Source organism: Alligator mississippiensis, chromosome 14 (assembly GCF_030867095.1).
Source record: "Alligator mississippiensis isolate rAllMis1 chromosome 14, rAllMis1, whole genome shotgun sequence".
In the NCBI taxonomy this organism is placed as follows: Eukaryota; Metazoa; Chordata; order Crocodylia; family Alligatoridae; genus Alligator; species Alligator mississippiensis.
In genome coordinates this window covers 13757218-13775563 of record NC_081837.1, presented here as the reverse complement: position 1 = coordinate 13775563, position 18346 = coordinate 13757218, and the positions used below count along the sequence as shown (strand labels likewise).

The following is an 18346-nucleotide window of genomic DNA, read 5'->3' as shown; positions in this document are numbered from 1 at the left end:
ATCCTAAAGGATCACGGTGGAAACATGGTTTATTCTCTCCAGGGAATGATCCCCCTCCGATTGCACAGAAGGGGCTTGCTGCTCCACTTCCCTGAGCTACCCACTGTGCCGCTACCTACCACCCAGACCACGAGGCAGCTGTTCTTCTCCTGCTGTGTGCGACAGGCCACCGATTCCTTGTGCATTTCCTGCTCCCCAGCAGCACAAGACAGTGAGGCTGTGTGCCTTTCTGTGAAGTGTTGCACTGGTAAGCCCAGCATCAGCAAGGCCTTTGGACTCCATAGCTCCTTTCTCCAGCTCTGCCCTTTCAGCCCCAGAAGGCTGGTCTGCATGTACGGAGGAGTCTGAATGCATGACCCAACCAACGCGAACTCCCGTGAGGCTATTAGGAGCTGAAGGTCATTGCTACATGTCAGCCAAAAAGCAATTTGTCCTGGAATTCCAGTACATTTGTGGCTTTGTACTATACCCTTGGTGTCGCAAAGTACTGATGACTTTTACAAGCTTCATGGGAGAAGGACAAGAATAAATGAGACATGAGAGCGATGTTAAGAAAAAAAGCCAGCAAAATCTAATATTTATCAGGTGTTGAAATACCATGGCATGGGTGTAGTATAAATGCCTAGATGGTTAGCGGGTGGGGGGAGTGGGTAAGAAGCTGGCAGCTGGAAGCAAAGTCCTGGAGCCTTGAGTGCATCTGCTTCCATGTAGTCTTCCCGATTTCCAGATATTGGAAAGCTTAAATAACTTCCTAACTGCCTTCTTTGTAATCGCTTCCCCTCTCTGCTTCACTTTCTCTCCCTTTTAATGATTCACCTGCTGCAGAGAGTTACCACATAGCTATATTCCATATTCAAAGCGCTTTGAGATCCTTAGAGGAAAAATAAATGCTCGATGTTATTCCTGGTGTGTCCTGACTAATTCTGGTCCCTGTGACTTGCCCTGTGCCAAGGCTGAGGCCAGAGCCCGGTACCTGCCAGCCTGTTCAAAAGGGCCTGCTTGCACTATGGGGTCCTGCACTGGCTAAAGCTGCTGGGCTGTATGTGATTCATTCACACATGTGGCAGGCTGTTTCCCATGTCAGGAAAGGCAAGATGCTTTGGTTTTCCTCCAAAAAATGAAGCTGTTTTTAAACCTACCAGAAGTGAAATGATGGATGGATCTGGGTTTATTTATGTCCCAGGTGGAATGGAGCCTGCTTCATTCAATATTAACCACCTGTTTATTAATGTATCCGAGCTGAAGGCCAGCCCTCTCCCAAGCAAGGGATGCTCTCTACCATGGGGCTCCTATACACGTGAAGGGGGCCGGCTCCGACGCACTGGAAGTCCAGTATGTCAGAGCAGACTCTAGTGTCACATGCACTGAAAAGCAGCAGGGCGCTTTGAACTACAGCTCATTGAACGAGCTTTAGTTCAAAGTGCCCCGCCACTATATTTCAGTGCAGGGGACACTGATACACAGGTGCTTTTAATTAGCATGACTTGCTAATTAAAGCGCCCCCCCCCCAAAGCCTTGCAGTGCATGTGTAAATGAAGTGATTTACTCTGCAGTAGTAAGTGAGTTCGTGGTTCACATCAAGTGCTCACTACTTGCAGTATAGTGGAGATTGTCTGTACCTGTTGAACGAGAGTAGTACCAAGATGCAGGAACTCCCCAGCTTTTGAGCTGTGTGGCTCAGGTGCTGGAGGTATGAAATAGAAATAGGGTATGCTAAAGGGCTTGCAGGGGTGCATGGTTAGTGTTTGCACAGCACTGATGATCAGTGCTAGGTACTAGCAAGCCTGACGTGACTTGAGAAGAGCAGAGCGTCCACAACTTTCATTGCCTTCGATTACATGTATTCAGCATGGAGCCTACTATTCAAATAGTGTCCTGTTGGGTGACCTCGACCAAGCAGGCACTAGGTCTCCCAAGTCTCCATCTAGTACTGTATCCACTAGCCCATGCTGCCTTCAAGTGGAGCCACTGAGTGGTGATGCATGTGCCTGCTGGATCGTCAGTAGTAGCCGGGCTGGCTGGCGATGCTAGAAAAAGTGTGTGCGAGTTCCTGGATCTGGCTTACATCAACACTTTGGCGCATTCTGCGCTACGCATTTAATCCCCTGCAAGCACAAAGAACACGTGGCAAAGCCGCTTGTCTCTTCGGCTGCATTGTATCGATTTTAATAGAAGTGAGGTTTTGTTTTTTTGTCAGGGTGGCCCCTTGCACACAGTGCTCACACTACGGCTACAGTCTGTGCCAGATTGAGGTTGCTGAAGCCGCTGCTGATGTCAAGAGATGCATTGTTTCCCAGTAAAATAATCACTTGCCCATGAAAGTATTACGCTAATTCTTCCAGCTTTTTAATGTCTCTTTAACAAGTGAGAGCTGAGCCCAGTGGACGGGTTGAATGGCCTGATGACAAAAACATATCGCGGTGGGAAAGCTGAAAACCAAACTTATGAGAGATATTTCCTCTCAGCTCAAAGAAAGTGTTTCTGCTGTGAACGGACACTACCGTTACAAGAGAACAGAACAGCTTAATTATTGTTCGGAAGAGGAACTTTTGGGCACATTCCCAGAAATAGTCTTGAAGCCCATTTCCCCTCCATTACCCTTAAAATAGGATTTGCTCTGGGGTTTGGTCTATGAGATGTTGATCATTGTGAGATCAAAACAAGGTGAGTTAGGGACTTTGGAGGAAACCGGTCCTCAAGTCAGGGATCTGCCTCTGCTGTATGGCCCACGGGGCTTGTGTTGTGAAGGCCTGCAAGTTTCTCTAGCCAAAGGCACACAAGGGAGGGATGTGGCTGGCATCACATGGGCTGCTCCAAGGCAAATATGTGCTCTCAGCCCCTTGGTTCACGTGGTCCTGCTCTTCTGAAGACAGAACCTGAGAAGCCAGGCAGGCAGTGCATAGGACCAGATCAAATGGTCGGGGCAGCTTTTCAAGTGTCAGCATCAAACTTAAACTCAGCACCTGGAGCGCGCTCAAAGCATCTGGCCCTTTGCTACGGACCTGACTGGGAGCTGAGCTGGTTGAGAACTGGAAAGTCCAGCCAGGAAAATCTAAACAAGGGGTCTCTTCCAACCTGGCTCATCTCCTCTGTCTTTGATCTTCTAAACCACCCTGGTGTATCGAACGGAAATTGGGCTCCTGGGCTGCCCTGCACACTTTTTGGCTCTAATTCGAGTACAAGAAACATCTGGTGCTTCTATTCAGCCTGAGATTCAAAGAGCAGTTGCACCATGGCCCATAAGACAGAGAAGCAGGCTGAGCCTGTCATACCGCACAAAGGGGCTCCGATGGTGACAGGCCCCAGCCTGAAAGGACCAAGAGGCCAAAGACCCTCTTCACTTTCTGCTACAGAGGGGCAGAGCTGAGGCAACAACAGAAGAAGGGAGGAGTCGCATCCCGAAGGGTTAACCCTCCCTTTCAATGAGACTGAATGAAGGCTGATTTGTAAAGCATCAGAGACATGAAAGCAGAGCTCTTGGAGGAAGATTTTTGGCAGCTGGAGTATGCAGAACTGTCCTGTTACTACTGCACTGTTTCTTTCTTCCAAGGCACGTCGTGGCTATAAGAGCAGGATCAAAAAAACCCTACCAGGCTTTCAAGATGGGCTGCAGCCCTGTCTTAAGGATGGAGCATAGGATTGAGGGCAGAGGGGATGAGGCTGGCTGCTGCTCTGAACTCTATGCACATGGGAAAGGTAGGAAACGGATGGCGTTACACCAGTGTCATGAGGAGTGTCAGGCCTCCAGGGTGCTGGTCCTATCTCTGCTACCAACTCGCTCAGGGGTAAATCTTTTCATCCCTTCCAGCCTTGGTTTCCCTATCAGCAAAATGGGGGTGCCATTTACCCACTGTGGAAGTGCACTTTGAGATCTACAACCTGAAAGTCCTCCCTTCTGGTGTGTCTTCTTGTTTTGGCCTCTCTAGAAGGGCCTTGATCCTCAAAGAACAGTGCAGGCAGAGTAAAGGCCTGATCCTGCAGCTCTCACTCAGGCAGGCAAGCCAGTTTGGGCATCAGGAAGACAATGTGAAAAGAAACACACTGCAGTGCAATGGGGTGGGATGGCTGCTACTTCGGATTTGGTTCCTTTGCCTCCTCTCACGGGTGTTTGACACTGCATTTACTACCATCCAGTCTCCCTTCAGCCTCCCACAGCTCTGGTCCTCCTGGGTCACTTTGCAGTTTGATTCCCTTTTCCCAGATGTTTGATGCCCCAGCCTGGATTTCATCCACCTGTTTAATGCCAATGATGGTTTAGAAGAACACTGGACTGGGATGCCACAGGTCTGTTCCTGTCTCTAGCACTGGACTACTGAGTAATATTAGGAAAGCCTCTCTGTGTCACCGTGCACCTCAGTTTTCCCATCCTTAAAATGGGGATAATAATATGTTTGTCCTTTGTGAAACACTCTGACAACTACTGTAACCAAGCACTAGCTCAGGGCTCTGGAGTCTCTGCCACTAACTCTGTGTCACTTATGAAGTCACTTAGACTTCTTAGAAAGGCTCGGCACGCTCTGGCAGGTCTTGATTCTCGAGAGGGCTCAGCGTGATGAATACTGAGCTGCATTGATAATCTACCTGCCCTGGGCACAGCTGGGTTCTGGGCACTCTTGTTCCTCTTTATCTGAAGTCACACTCGCTCCCTCGTTATGCTCTTGGTCATTTCTCAGGAAATGTTGAACACCCCTCTTAAAATCAACGATGCTACTGCACCATTCAAAATGCAGAACAACAGGAGCCAGGAATGGGTTAATTAATGGAGAAATTATACTGCTGCTTGATGCTGGGTTAATGTACGAGGGAATTTTCAGCATGGGCAAAAAATAATAAGCAAACTCTCCTTGGCTGCCATAATTAGTCATTAAGCTGCCATCAGCCTTCATCATGTTTCCATCTACCACTTCTTCTAAGTGATCTGAGCCAGTGTGGGGGGATGCACTGCAGTCAACCGTGCTGAAAGCTTCCTTCCAGAATGCTTTTAGGGCATGGACAGACATATTCACTCCTATAACGGGTAATATTAGTATTAAACAATAAAAGCAGACAAACAGTGTTAAAAAATTAAAGCAGACGGCCCCCCCCTACATGGGGTCACTTTGCCCAAGCTGGTGTAGAATTACCCCTGAAGGAATCTGAGATAAAAACCCACAAGTGCAGGTTACACTGGTTAAGTTCCATGTGTCCATGTGAATCCCAGGACAGATGTCCTTACCTGCTCCCCTAAGTAGCGGCAAGGTGCAACAGTAAGTTGCCTACTGCCTGCAGCTGCTGCCTGTCTGTCCCTACACCTGATCTTAGCCTAATTTACATCGGATTGCAAAATGGGTGCAAATTACACTGAGGTCTGCAATCACCTCTCCATGCTCCATGCCTTCTCACTGGCATTTTTGGGGCCAGCTCTCGCTCCCATTGAAACCTGTCAGTAGTCCCATTGGCTGTAGTGGAACCAGAGTTCCTTGCACTCTAGTTATCATACCAGCCGGGGCCAATCTCAGGGCTTCCTTATGGAAAGTGGCACCAAGGGCAAATTTGTATTTTGGTGCCCTTTCTTTATGTGTAGTTGTATTAGTGAACGTTTCAGAAATAAAGCCCCGGGGTAGCTGCTGGGCTGGACCAGGAGACTTGCTTCTCTGAGGGCAAGCACTGCTGCTGCCGCTGTGCAGGAGCGAGTTGGGTGGACTGGAGCAGGCACCATCCTGCCCGCATGTGTCTGGCATGGCTTCTCCTAGCAGCCTCCTGGGGAAGCAGGGGCTGGGCACTGGAGAAGCACTGCTGTGAGCTAGGGCTTTGTGTGTGTGTTTGTGCATGTGCGTGTATGTGTATGTGTGTGTAGCACCCCCCGGACCACAGCACCCTGGGGTCTTTTGGAAAACTGGCCATAAGTATCATAACAGGAGCCACTGGAAGCTCAGTCCTGGTCAAACAGGACTTGTGTAGGTGCCACATCAGACCTGAAACCAAGACAAATTGGTCCCATCTGATCCCCACATGTCTGTGCTAGCTAAAACAGATCCTGTGACTTGTGTTTCCTTTACATGCTGTTCCTCAGCTTGTGATGGGTATTTGGTTTAGGCCTTATTGATGCTGGGCCAAGAATCAAGGGCAACAATTCTTTCCAGGACACCTGGATCCCTGTGGTTTCTTTGACTCATTGCTTTAATCCTAATTCTCCCACCAATGCCGGCCTTTGTGCTGTGCCTCACAATGCAAAATTATTTATAGCATCAGTGCAGTTGAATAAGAAGAGCCAAGGCCACCATCACCGCCGCCTCAATGAGCTGATGGGAATCGAACGAGCACCCAGAGGAAGCAGATAAAGTTGCATAATGTCTCCAAATATAGTGTCCTTGTGTTGATACGCTCTAGACAGATAGACAGGTTTTTACGTGCCTCAGCATAGCGGGTTGGATTATTCATGGGCCCAAATAGATGACTGATTAGAGTCTTCTGGGCTTATGTTAAGGGACAAGGCAGGGAACAACTGCATTTTCATACTGACGTCCTTCCACAGCCAATGATACTCATTCTCTTCGGCCACGTGGCTGCTCCAACAAACCCACTCTAGACTGAATATAAACTTTCTTTGAAGATCAGTTTAATAACAGAAACTGGGCCCACAGGAATCTGAACCTGCAGCTTCTGGATCCCTTTCATCCTGATTCAGGTTAGGTTGCATTAGCTCACAGATGGCCATTAAAAGTCCCTGTGCCATGTTCTGTCTCTCATTCACAGTGATGCAAACCAGAAGTGGCTCCAGTGAAGTCAGTGGAACCACTGCAGCATCAAAGCTTGGAAGCTGCCAAAATTGCTGGGGAGAGTAATTTCCAGCATCCCGCTGAAACCAGCCTGGGTTATCAGGGTACATCTCCTCCCACTGAACTTTTCTCATGGCCTTTGGTACTTGGCATCAGCATAACTGACCCTCCAACACAGCCTTGCCTTGTATAGTAGCACCGAGGCCATGCCTCCCTGTGGGGAAAGGGGACGAAAGAGGTCCAGGGCAGGGAGCAGGGAGGGAGGCAGAGATGTTGTAGTTCCCTCGATGCAAACATGAAAGGGCCAGTTTGAAACTGCAGTGGGGGAGTGAGGAGGAGCCAGGATAAGGACAAGGAGGAGGGGTTTGACCAGCAAAATGGCAAGGGCTAGCAAAGCCCTAAAGAGAACAGGATTAGATGAGATTTTAAAGAGGTTCTGGCTACATCCTTTCCCCCTTCTTTTGTAGTTTTATCTAGTTGCACCTTGATCCTGCAACAAGACCCAGAAGTCAGTGAGTCTGCCCACGGGACTGCCCACCCAGATCCAACATCTGGATGAGGGCTGTGAATGGTGAGCACTTGGAGGCAGGGACCACGTCCAACATGTGTGTCATGGCAGCACTGAGCACTGCTTTGGGCACTGGGAAAATAACTTGAGATTTAAATGAATTAGCACATGTTGGCCCTGATGCTTCAAGAAATTACTTATAGGTCCTCCTGTGGGACAAGTGGCAGCATCAGGGTCTGGGCAAAAGTCACCTATTCATAAGACGGCAGACTTATTGTGTCATTGTGACCCTTACTGGAGATGGGAGCGAGGATGCAGAACAAAAAAAAAAGCAGAGCTGCAAGTTTGAGTCTATCTGTTACCTGCTGTCACAGTTCAGAATGAGAATACAGGTACAGCAGTATACACACAGCATGTGTTTGCTCTCTGTTTTTCCTGTATATCAGGGGTCACGTAAGGAGTTTGATGAGCTCTTGAGGGCTGGGAGAGGGAAAGGTGGGCCTCAGCCCCCTATCACAGCTGTTTACACCACCTGGTGCAGGGGCTGGTGGCTAGGGGAGATACCAATTGATCCTATCTGGCCCCAAGCCTGTCCACCCTGCGCCCACTGCGGGGGGCGCTGGACAGAGTGGGTGGGCAGGAGGGCAGGGTCTCCATGGAGCCCCTGTGGGCAGGATATGCTCAGCTGGGCACATGGGATGGGGCTGTGGGCCTGGAAGCAGGATGGGCAGATGGGGCTGGAGCCAGGATCACAGGGTGGTGACAGTGCAGGGTTGGTGCCCAGGACAGAGCTGCAGTCTGCTCCCTGCATGGCCCTGCAATGGGCACTGGTTCCCTGCCCTGCGGTTCCCTGAGAGCCGCATGCAGGGACAGGGCAGGCTGTAACAGGCGGCACCTCCATGCCTGGCGATGGCATGACCGGCCACATGTGCTATGGCCCAGGCTGCCCGCCATGTCTGGGCCAGGTGGGGCCATGGGACTTGCTGCAGGCCAGATGCAATCACACTGCAGCCCGGATCCGGCCCACAGATCATATTTAGCACACCCCTGCTGTATACTGTTGTGAGGATTCCCTTGGTTTCTATGTTTTTGGATAATGTTCTCATGCATCAGGCCCATTTAAAAGAAGAAAGACCGTGAAGCTGACAGCACTCCCAACATCAAATGCAAATCCAGCCACTGAATCAAAAGAATGCATCCGTCAGGCAGAGGGAGTTTGGACTGGTTTTGAAAAGTGGCTTTTCCAAACAAGGTACATATCCTGTCACTTGAAGTACACAGCTGGTCTGTGTTAGGAGGTCACCAAGGCACATACCATAGGTGAGACATGTGAGTTGGCCTCAGATGCCCTCAGGGCCTGCATTTATGTGTAGTGCTGCCCATTGGATTGATTGACCCGACACACCTGTGTAAAGTTAAGCGAGTGCATACAGTAGTGTGTAGGCTTGCATGCCGTGAGCTCCATTCCTGCACTGGGATGCACTAGCATTGGCTCCTGTGTCTCTGAGAAGTCCAGTTGAGCAGGGGTAGCCAAAAAACCCCAAAACAACCCCCCCCCCCCCCCCCAACTGCAGTTTCTATGGTTCATTTTTTGTTTCAGTACAGAAGAAAACCAAGATCTTTTAAACATTTTTGGGAAAGAACAAAACGTGAAAGGAAGATGGTGCTCACAACCTGCCAGGTGGACAACTTAGGTTGAAGTCCATACTCTGAATCAGCCAAAGACAGGTATTTGAACCACTTCCCAGGTTTATGGGGCTGTTGACTTTTCTTCGTTGCTCTCTCTCACCAGAAATTGCACCCTTGCCCTGAGACATTTTAGTTAAAACAGATGTTTCCGTGAAACTTTTCTATTGCAAAAGTGGTGTTTTTGATGAGGAAAGGTTAGCCGGACACTGTGTGATGGCCTCCCTGCCTGCAGCCAGTCCTTGCTCACATTGCTGGGGTCACTGCCAGTCCAGCCCAGCCCAGCATGAATGAAGGAAAAACCGGGGCCTCCTGGGACTCTGGGTGCACAATCCACGACAGTGGATCTAGATTGAAGAGTCAAGGGTCTAGATTGTCGAATCCTTCAAGCACTGACTGTGTTTTCTTTTGTGTGTGTACAGTGCCTGGCACAGTGGCTCTCAGCCTCATTGGGGCCCTGGTCACTACTGTAGCAGAAATAATAATCAGAGTCATTTTGATTGATAGCAAAGACTGTTAGGAAGTACCGGGACCTTTAAAGGAAAAACAAAGCGCTCTTGTAACTCAACTCGCCTGCTCCTGAAATGCAAAAACAATCCGGAGCCTACCAGCTCCTGATGAACTAGCCTTTCAAACAGTTCAACTGAAATTAGTCCACGGACCTGGTTCTGCAATAATATAACACTGCAGAGCACTCAGCCACTGTGCAGACCACAAACTATTCACAGGCCAAATATAAAACAGAGCCAGCTGATCTTATTGGCTATAACAGAGACATGGGCCTGTCCACAAAGTATCTATTGGGGAGTTTTAGCACCAACATTGAAAGGGTGTATTAAAATGGTGCATGAAATAGTACAATTGATGTAAACTTTGAACTTGGGGGAAGTTGCACAGGGATTTAGTTTATCTTCAGAATGACACTGGTGTCTTTTCTAATGTCTCATCCTACAGAACTGAAAGGAGGGATTTTGCCAAGCTTTGTGACTGTTGCAGCCTGGAGGAGTAATATCTTGATCTTGCCTAGCATTCTTCACTGGTGGATCTTCAGGGGCACTGCAAAGAGAGGTAAGTCATCTGTTATATGGAGGAGGAAACTGAGGCACAGGAAAGGGGAGGGGGAGAAGTGACTAACCTGAGGTCACAAAGTAGACTGGTGGCAGAGCTTGAGTCCCAGTTGAGTCTTTGCACTAGGACAGTCTGCCTTCTGGGTCATTTCAGTCACTGCTGAAACTCAGTGAGGGCTTAGCTAAAGGTTAGATGGGGAAGAAAGGGAAGACGCCCGTATCCAGTAGGAGGAGATCTGACGTGGCAGGAGTTCAGATGCTGTCAAAAGAGCAGGGAGGCGGCACAGTCTAGAAATTCAGTAAGAGGCCTAGGGGCTTTAAGTAAATTGTTTCATTTCTCTTTGCCTTGGCTTCCTTCCCCCCCTGTGTAATGGGAAGTGGGACTTCTCATGCAAGGTATTCGTAAGCAAAGCTGGAACCTGGGGCTCAACACTTACCTAAAAGACTGTGCCTTTGGCTGCATAGAAGTACCTGCCCCAATGCCCAGCTCTGTTGGAGGGGAGAGGACTGCAGCACCTGGTCTCCCAACCAGCAGTGATTCAGTCTGGTCCAGACTGGCCTACACACCTCAGGATCTCAGAGCAGAAGCAGTAGGGAGAAAGGCGAAGCTTTCCACCAAAGTGGGATAAACATTATCTCATCCCATCCTTTTCTGGCTTCTAAGTTAATGAGTTAACCACAAGTTACAGCTGATGTCTTTTTATGGGTCTCCTTAGAAACACTGCAGCAGCTAAGCTGTCCAGAACCAGGCGTTCTGCTTCATATCATTTCCTAGCTCTTCCCACTTGCTATAATGCAAAGTTAAGAACAATCTTAGAATAGCCAGGGGGGTGTAGAAACCCCTCCCTTGGGTTACTTCAGACAAGACTGCAATGGAGAGGAAAAGGGCCCACTTGAATGTTCCTGAGTGGCAGGCCTCTTAGAAGGTGCAGGGTTTCCTCCCTACCTCTCCTTTTCGATGTTTTGCAGGCAGAACTGTATGAAACCAGGGCAGATTGAAGGGATTCATAGTGCACAGAGCATGGTGGACCTTCAGGGAAGCACCCCCATTAACTTTCAAGTGAGTCAGGGGTTACCACTGTTTTGGATGGAGACTGTGAAATGGAGCAGATTTGCCTAAGTTGTATGTGGACTTTGGGGTAAGGCTAGTAAAGGGGGTATTTAAACCTAAACCAGCCCAGAACAAAACCATGTTAAAAACAAGTCAACAGAGACCACTGTGCCTTCCTGCTGCTGAGAGCCCAGGGGCTCTGGGAAGCTGCTCAGCCTACAAGGCAGCTTAGCTCTATGGAGAAGAGGTATTTGCCACCTGTCTCCACTGGGTGCTAATTACTGATGATCAATGTGCAACAACCCCTCTCAGCGTGAAATGCCTGAGCATTTCAGAGGCCCCAGTGCCTTTAGTCTTGCAGCACACCTGTGCAGAAGAGGAGGGGCCTTTAATTGAGACGTGGGAAGCCAAGATATTAAGACTGAAGAGTGAGCCACCTGAATCTGCTCAGGGCATCAGTAGCAGAGCTTCAGTTTGTCTGATTCCTAGCCTTGTGTTGTAGCCTCTGCCCCTTGTTTCCCTAGAAGTCAGCCCAGGCCTGTAGGCACTTTGGAAAAAAGCCTCTCCTAACTGTCCCACAGAGGTTTTCTCATGTGCTGCTGCTGAGGTTTGTGTGAGCTGCTATTTTCCACCCTCCCACTGGGTTTTCTCACGGCGCTCAGGCTTGGGAAACAGAGGGACGAAGGCTTGTGTGCAGTCCTGACAAAACAGCTGGAATGCCCCTCCCTGCTCTGCTCCAGGCCTTCCCCTTTTGTTCCATGCAAGGCATCGCAGAGCCCAGTGTTAGAGGCACGTTGGCGGAGCCTCTTGGCCACGCAGGGAGCCCACGCAGCCCCTTGCCTGACTCCAAAACCTGCTCCTTTCCCCAGGATCAGCTCCTGCCTGCAGCTCTCCATCTTTCCCAGCAGCAGCATCCTCCAGCCCTGGCTGCATCTGCGTCCTTGTTAGCTCCCTCCTCCTCTGGCTTCTCTCATTCTCCTTGTGTCTGCCTGGATGCAGCAAGCTTGAGCCTAAGGGAGTGGCTCGCTGTACTCAAGGGGAAGTGCTGCAGCCTCCAGGAAGGTTGGAGTAGCAAGCGGCTGCAGCAGGCAGGCTGGAGAGCTCCTCCTCCGCCCCCCTGCAACCTGGATGCTGAGAAGAGAGAAGGTAAGGAGGGACCTGGGCTGGTGGAGGGTGGAGAAGGCAGCAGAGGATGGGTAGGGGCTTGGTATTTCAGCCCACATTGGGCCAGCCACAAAGGAGAGGGGTGGATGAACCTGGTTTAGTTCTCTGGTGGAAAATGCTTGAGGGTCCCTGGCACTGGCAGCAATGCAATCCAGCCTCCCGTCTCCTTGCTAAAGGATTGGTCGTGGCAAAGCATTGTCCTTAGGCTGGGGGAAGAAAAGGCTCGGCTCTTATTATGGGCTGTGTTTTGTGCTAAGGATGCTGCTGCGGTGGCGTTCCCACTTGGCTTTGCTGCAATTGAACTTGGGCGGCTGGGGCAGGCGGGGGAAATGGTGGATGGACGGACGGGAGCAGCGAGCTTGGCTTTGCTGTGTGCTGCGGGAGCACCCCTCTTTGCTGGAACACACCCACCTGCGCACACGCCTGGCCAGGGAGACCAGGCTTGATTCGGATGTAAACTGTGTGTCAGTATTGGCTCAGCGGCGAGGGCGTACGCGCATGCGTGCCCACATGGCCAAGCAGGATGGCACCATCCTTTTCTTACCTTGCATCGAGCAGGAGCCTGTAACTTGAGAGACAGGGATGATAGTATTTGCCATCATCTATTGCTGAGCCCCGCTGAGCTCTGGTACTCGGGCGGGAGAAGATCTGCCTTTGTCTGGTGGTGGTTTGTCAGTGCGGTCCTGCTTGCTTGCTTGGTTGGGCATCGCATCTACCTTGTGGCTGTCTCATCCTTTAACTGTTGGCACTAGCTGTGTGACAGGAATTGTCCTTGTCCTGTTTGTAGCTGGGAAATGCCCTTCTAAGCAAGGCCACCCTGGTCTGGTGTTACAATTTGCATAGTGCTGTGGGTGCCCGCATATAGATCTGGTCTCTGCCTTGGGCAGCTTCCTGTGCGAGCCAAATCGCGCCTGTTTTGGCAAGCTGGTATCAACCAAAGCAGCACCCCTGGTGTTACTCCTAGCAGCGGGGCAGGCTGGGCTGCGAAGCATTTGGAAAGCGCTGTGAAGACAAAGCGTTATGTCAGTGCCCCGCATTATTTACTGCTCTATGGATTGTCAGTCCAGGGGGCCTTGTGAACCCGGCTTCAAAATTCATCCTGCTGGGAAGTGTCAAGTTTCAGCAGCCTGGCTGGTTGGCAGAGAGGTTTCCTTGAGGGTGACTTGCATTTTAAGGAGAGGTTTTCTTTTTATTTGCAGCGTCTTGTCGGATTTGCCTGCCTTCTCCTTTGCCCAGTTTGCTGCTGGGCAACGGTCCTTTATCCAGCTGTGCTCAAGACGCCGCTTTAATCGGCACGCTTCAGTCCTGCCCTGTCATTGCTGGAAGTTGAGGCTTTCAGCGCAGCTGCCTGGCTGGTTTTGAAACTTGGGTCTGATATTTGGCAGGTCAAGGAATGGCTGGCTGCTGCTAGGCTGTTTGTATGTAACCCGTTTCCATTAGTTGGGTCCAGCAGAGGAGGAAGATCGGCAGTCCATCAGCTGTGCTCTCCCTGAAAGGTGTCAGTCACCGTGCCTGCCAGGAGCTATTCCCCTGACAGGTGTAGGACTTCCAAGGGATAGCCCAGAAATTGGGCTATGCTGGAGGTGGAGCCAGGGTGTCAAAGGGGGATGCTGATAGACCAGGACTGGCTCCTAGTAATGAACAGCTGGGTTTTCCAGGGGATAGTGGTGTGATAACCCAGGCCATGATTTGTATCTGCTGAGGACAAGATTGAATTGCCTCTCCCATCTTTGCTGGTTGGCCCCTTGCCATTTCCAGTCCTGGAGGCTGCTCTGATTTACACCAGCTATCAGTCTTTCTCCCACGCACATCATCTATTTTGGCAGCAATAGAGGAGATGGCTGTAACCTCACAAGGGACCTCCCAACACCAAAAGGATCCCTAGTTATGGGGGTGCTGGCCCTGGAGGTGGTGGAGGAGCAGGTCTGAGACTTTGTCTTCATGTTTGTTTTAAAAGCTCTTATCCACTTCGGACTATGAAAGCTTGGAAGCATTTTTTTTAAAATCTCTCTCCTCCCTGCTGATGCTTTCAAGGGACAGTAGATATACTTACACGAAGTCCATGCACCACTTCTGGGCAGGTTATGGCTGACAAGTGTGAATGGATTGCAGCATTGTTAATAAGTGGCTATAAAAGCTGTGGATTAACCTGGGCAAAGTGAGCTGGGCTGGAACGTGTTACTGCTCCCCGGGTTTGTAGAACATGATTTGTCCTCATTTGCAATGGCCAGACAGAAAGTATTTATAGACTTTAGATGACCTGATTTTTTTTTTTCTTTCTTTTCTTTTTATTCAGTGGTGCTGGGCACCCTGAGCTCCAGTTAAACTCAGTGACATTCGTAGGGACAGACGCATATGCTGGGTTTATGTATGCCCCTTGCTGCTATAGCTACTGTAGGGATGGCTCTTCATATATTTTCTATCTTTTCCTCTTGAAGCTCTTTTAATGTGAAGAATCCAGGTCTTATTTGCCTTGGAGAATGCCCCACTATAGATTATGATGGTAGCTCCCCAGGCCTCCAGTCGATATCAAGGCCTCATTGTGCTAATCCAGGGGTGGACAATTATTTTGGGTGGAGGGCCGCTTACTGAGGTTTGGCAAGCCATCACATGACGGGCAGCCAGGGGCAGATAAATATTCATTTTCTAAATATTTAGGGGCCCCGTGGGCTGGATAGTATGGCCTGGGGGCCGCATATTGCCCACCCCTGTGCTAATCGGTAGCGAGAGACAACCCAGCCCTCACGTCCTCTATGGTCCAGTTAGACCAGACAGACAAACAGCTGGGGAGGGAGAAATGAAATGAGTTGCCCAAGGTCAAACAAGCAGGTCAGGGCAAAGCTGGGACCTGATTGCAAACCTCCAGAGTTTTGAGTCAAGTGCCTCATCCCCAGGGCTGTCAGGTTTTTCTGAACTCGGTTGCTTTGTACCATCTCTGATGCTGATCTGCGAGTGGCAAATAATCCATTTAGACTCTCCAGGCTTCTGCTGATCTTGAATCCCTGGCATTTGGGATACAAATTTCCTTTTCCCTTGTAATCTGGGCATGATTGACAGAGAAAATCATTAAGAGACAAATGCAGAGCTTCCACTGATCAACAGTTGCCTATGTTCCCTCAATGAGACCTTATTGTGGGATATTCACTTTTAGCTGGGATGCTAAACTATCCAGCTCACTTTCACCTTGTGTATGGTTCCTTTCAGCTTCCAGTTGTCATGTCCTCCAACAGCGGTCTCCTGACTCAAGCTGGGAGTGGAGAGATGACTTCATTTCATATGACTCTGAGTCTGGCACTTTGCTTCAGCTTTCTGCACTCACACTCTCTCTCAAAGCACATATGCACCCCCCTGCAAACCAAACAAAAATCCAGGAAAAAACCCAATTTATTTTTTTTAATTATTACCAGTAAGCGTGGCAACCTTTTTGCATGAGACCTCCTCCACTGATACGATCCCTAATGGAATGATATCCTTATTAGCAACTTTATAAAAGGAAAAAATGAAATCTGATCTAGGAAATAGCTAGGGTTGTTCTGGACACAGCAGAAGCGGAAGGAGCGTGTTTAAATAAATGCTGCCAAAGATTGTCAAATGCCCTTACTGCAGCGTAGTGATGTCAGCTCCAGTTTGATGACCTCAAATTCCATGGCAGTCTGGTGGGTGAGGATGTTAACCTTAGTATAACATCCTTACAAATAAGTTGCCTGCAAATAAGTCACCATTTGCAGGTGACTTATTTCCATGATGGAGTGTTTTATCTAGCTAACTGCTGCCTGAGCACATAGGAAGAAGCATAGAGGACTTAATGGACTTGCCCAAGGGTACGCATTGCAATCAGTAAAAATATCTCCATCTCCTGAGTGCCTGCCCGGTGCATACATCAGGCTGCCTCTCAAGATGGAGGATGCTTTGTGTTCTAGTCTTATTAAATACTCATTAAATAAGTGACCCTACTGAAGCCCAGGGAGCTCTGAAACACTGGCAGGATTGATGTTTTTTACTGTCTTTTAAAAGGGTTGTGAGTTTTAAGGATCTAATTTCTGACACTTAACTTCCATGGTGGCTATGCGAAAAATCGCTTCTCTTCTGTTTCCCTGTGTGCAAAAGGGACTTATTGGCCCATTCTTCCTATAGAGTAAAATATTTCCAAATCGCCTATAAAAACAAAAAAAAGGCATGAGGTCAGCAAATTCCCATTGACTCTTGGTGGGTATTTCTTGGTGCAGCCCAGGGACTGGAGCACTGTTACCCGAGACTCAGGAAATCGGGTTCTCTTCCCAGTACCAGGGTGTGAATTAAGGGGGAGCTCGGTGGAGCTGAGCCTCTCCTTCCCTCTCCATCCCCAATAAGGAACTAAAGCCCTCCTGTAAGATTTGAAAATCATTACCTGGGGGAATTAGATTGCTCCTTCACTTGGGTGGACTTGTTAATTAATTAACCGGTTTAATGCTTTTTGCAGACCCTCCAAGAGTCAAAGTGTAATTCAAATGCTGCCCAATTCTGCCACTGAGCTGCTGGGTAATCCTCAGCAAGTTGCTTCCCGTCTCTCTGCCTCAATTTCCCTATCCATAAAATGGGTGTTGTGATGCTGACTTCCTTTACAAAGCACTTTAGGCTTGTGGAGAAATGCTGTAACAGAACTGGGGATTATTCACATCCTTTGTGCTTTTGAGAATCCCACCAGCTGTGCTTGTAAATGAGCAATACAAATAAATCTATAGTCACTGCCCCAAAACGCTTGGTTTAAGTTGATACTACTATTAACTTTATTTATCAAATGGATGCTTCACAGGACTGCAGTGAAGACTCTGTTCATACTGGTAACCTGCTTACCTGGGGTTTCCCCTGAATATATATATATATATATTTTTAGCTGTCTTAAATTATTTTGAGATTGTTAGCACCTTGGCAGGACTTCCTGCCATGCCTCATCATGGCAGAAATGCCAGGGCAATTTCCGTTACAGCACAGCCCCGGGAGGTGGTGGGGGGAGGGCGGACAAGCAGCCGAGCCAAGCCAATGGGCCAGTTTTTGGCATGAGTCCGGACAGAGCCTTTCTCTGGGTGACCTGCTCTTTGAGCTGACCCCCGCCCTCCCTTTCTTGCCTCATGCTCTGAAAAGTTTTGTGCGCGCCAATTAGAGCTGGAAAGTTTTCAGTAATTCTTTGGGTCTGACAGGCACGAAGAAGCAGCTGCCTGTAGAAAGAAACAAAACGTTCCCGTCCCTCATGCATTCCCATTTCCATTCATGACCTGCAAGCGTGGTCCCCAAGATGCTGAGATAATCTGAATGCACTAATATGCCACCCCCTCCCCAACTCCCAGAAAAGGAGGCCTCTTTTGGAACAGCTTGGGAGGCAGCTATGTCACAGCATGTATTCAGTGAACTTTTCTTTAGCTTCACGGTCTGAATATCGAGCATTTTAGACATGTAACACGGTGCCTTGGAGCGTGTGGTGCGTCTCCCTACACGCAGGCTACTCTAGCAGCTGAAGTTAGCTACCGAGTTAGCTGCTCCTTAGCTTTTAGCTAATAGTTACGTGCCAAGAGCGCTAAAATAACAGGGCACTGTGTGGCCTTGAACAAGTCGGTAGACTTTGAGCCTCTGCTTTCCAGCTGGTAAAATGGGCATGTCTTTGATAGGGATGAGGATTCTGGGGGGACTCCAAAGCAGATGTTTTGAGATTGAGAGAGAGGGAGGCTTGCGAGTCCAAGAGAGCTCGGCAGCTGTGTTTTACTCTTCTGTTACAAGAATCTTGCAACCTCGCTGTGTAACGAGCACATCCCCAGGTGGGCAGTGAGAACGGAGGTGGGTTAATTCCAGTAGCTGGTGGAGGAAGAGCTTGTAGGTGTAGGTTATGGTTTAAAATTTTGATGTTAATAAATGCCTGATTCATTAAGCAAGATGCCTGTAAGTGGCAGACATTGTAAGAGGAAAGCAGTGGCCAGGGACACAGCTGCTGGATTGCCTGGAGCACACTGCTCGTCCCTAGGGTGACTCTGTCCTGACTCCTAGGGAAGAGCACAGTGCTCCAGGCAGTCCAGCAGCACTGGTGTCCCTGGCCACTGCCTTCCTCTTACAATGTCCACCGCTTACGGGCACCTTGCTTTAC

General features: G+C 49.3%; 1 protein-coding gene and 1 long non-coding RNA gene across 3 annotated transcripts in view; one reads left to right on the top strand and one right to left on the bottom strand.

Annotated features, from left to right (window-relative positions):
- Positions 1 to 8843: 8843 nt before the first annotated feature.
- Positions 8844 to 11478, bottom strand: LOC106740085 (uncharacterized). Its single transcript, XR_002092060.2, has 3 exons — positions 10457 to 11478; positions 10088 to 10278; positions 8844 to 10008 (listed from the first exon to the last, which is right to left on the bottom strand). It is a non-coding gene; the product is annotated as an uncharacterized LOC106740085 (long non-coding RNA).
- Positions 11479 to 11849: 371 nt separating this feature from the next.
- The window catches only part of CLIP2 (CAP-Gly domain containing linker protein 2), a 111141-nt gene continuing 104644 nt past the window's right edge, over positions 11850 to 18346 (top strand). Inside the window, exon 1 of one of the 2 annotated variants that reach the window (XM_019493382.2) lies at positions 11850 to 12216. The gene's annotated coding sequence lies outside the window, so the exon portion shown is untranslated. The remainder of the gene's footprint in view (positions 12217 to 18346) is intronic. The other variant, XM_014608098.3, reaches the window with a different exon arrangement.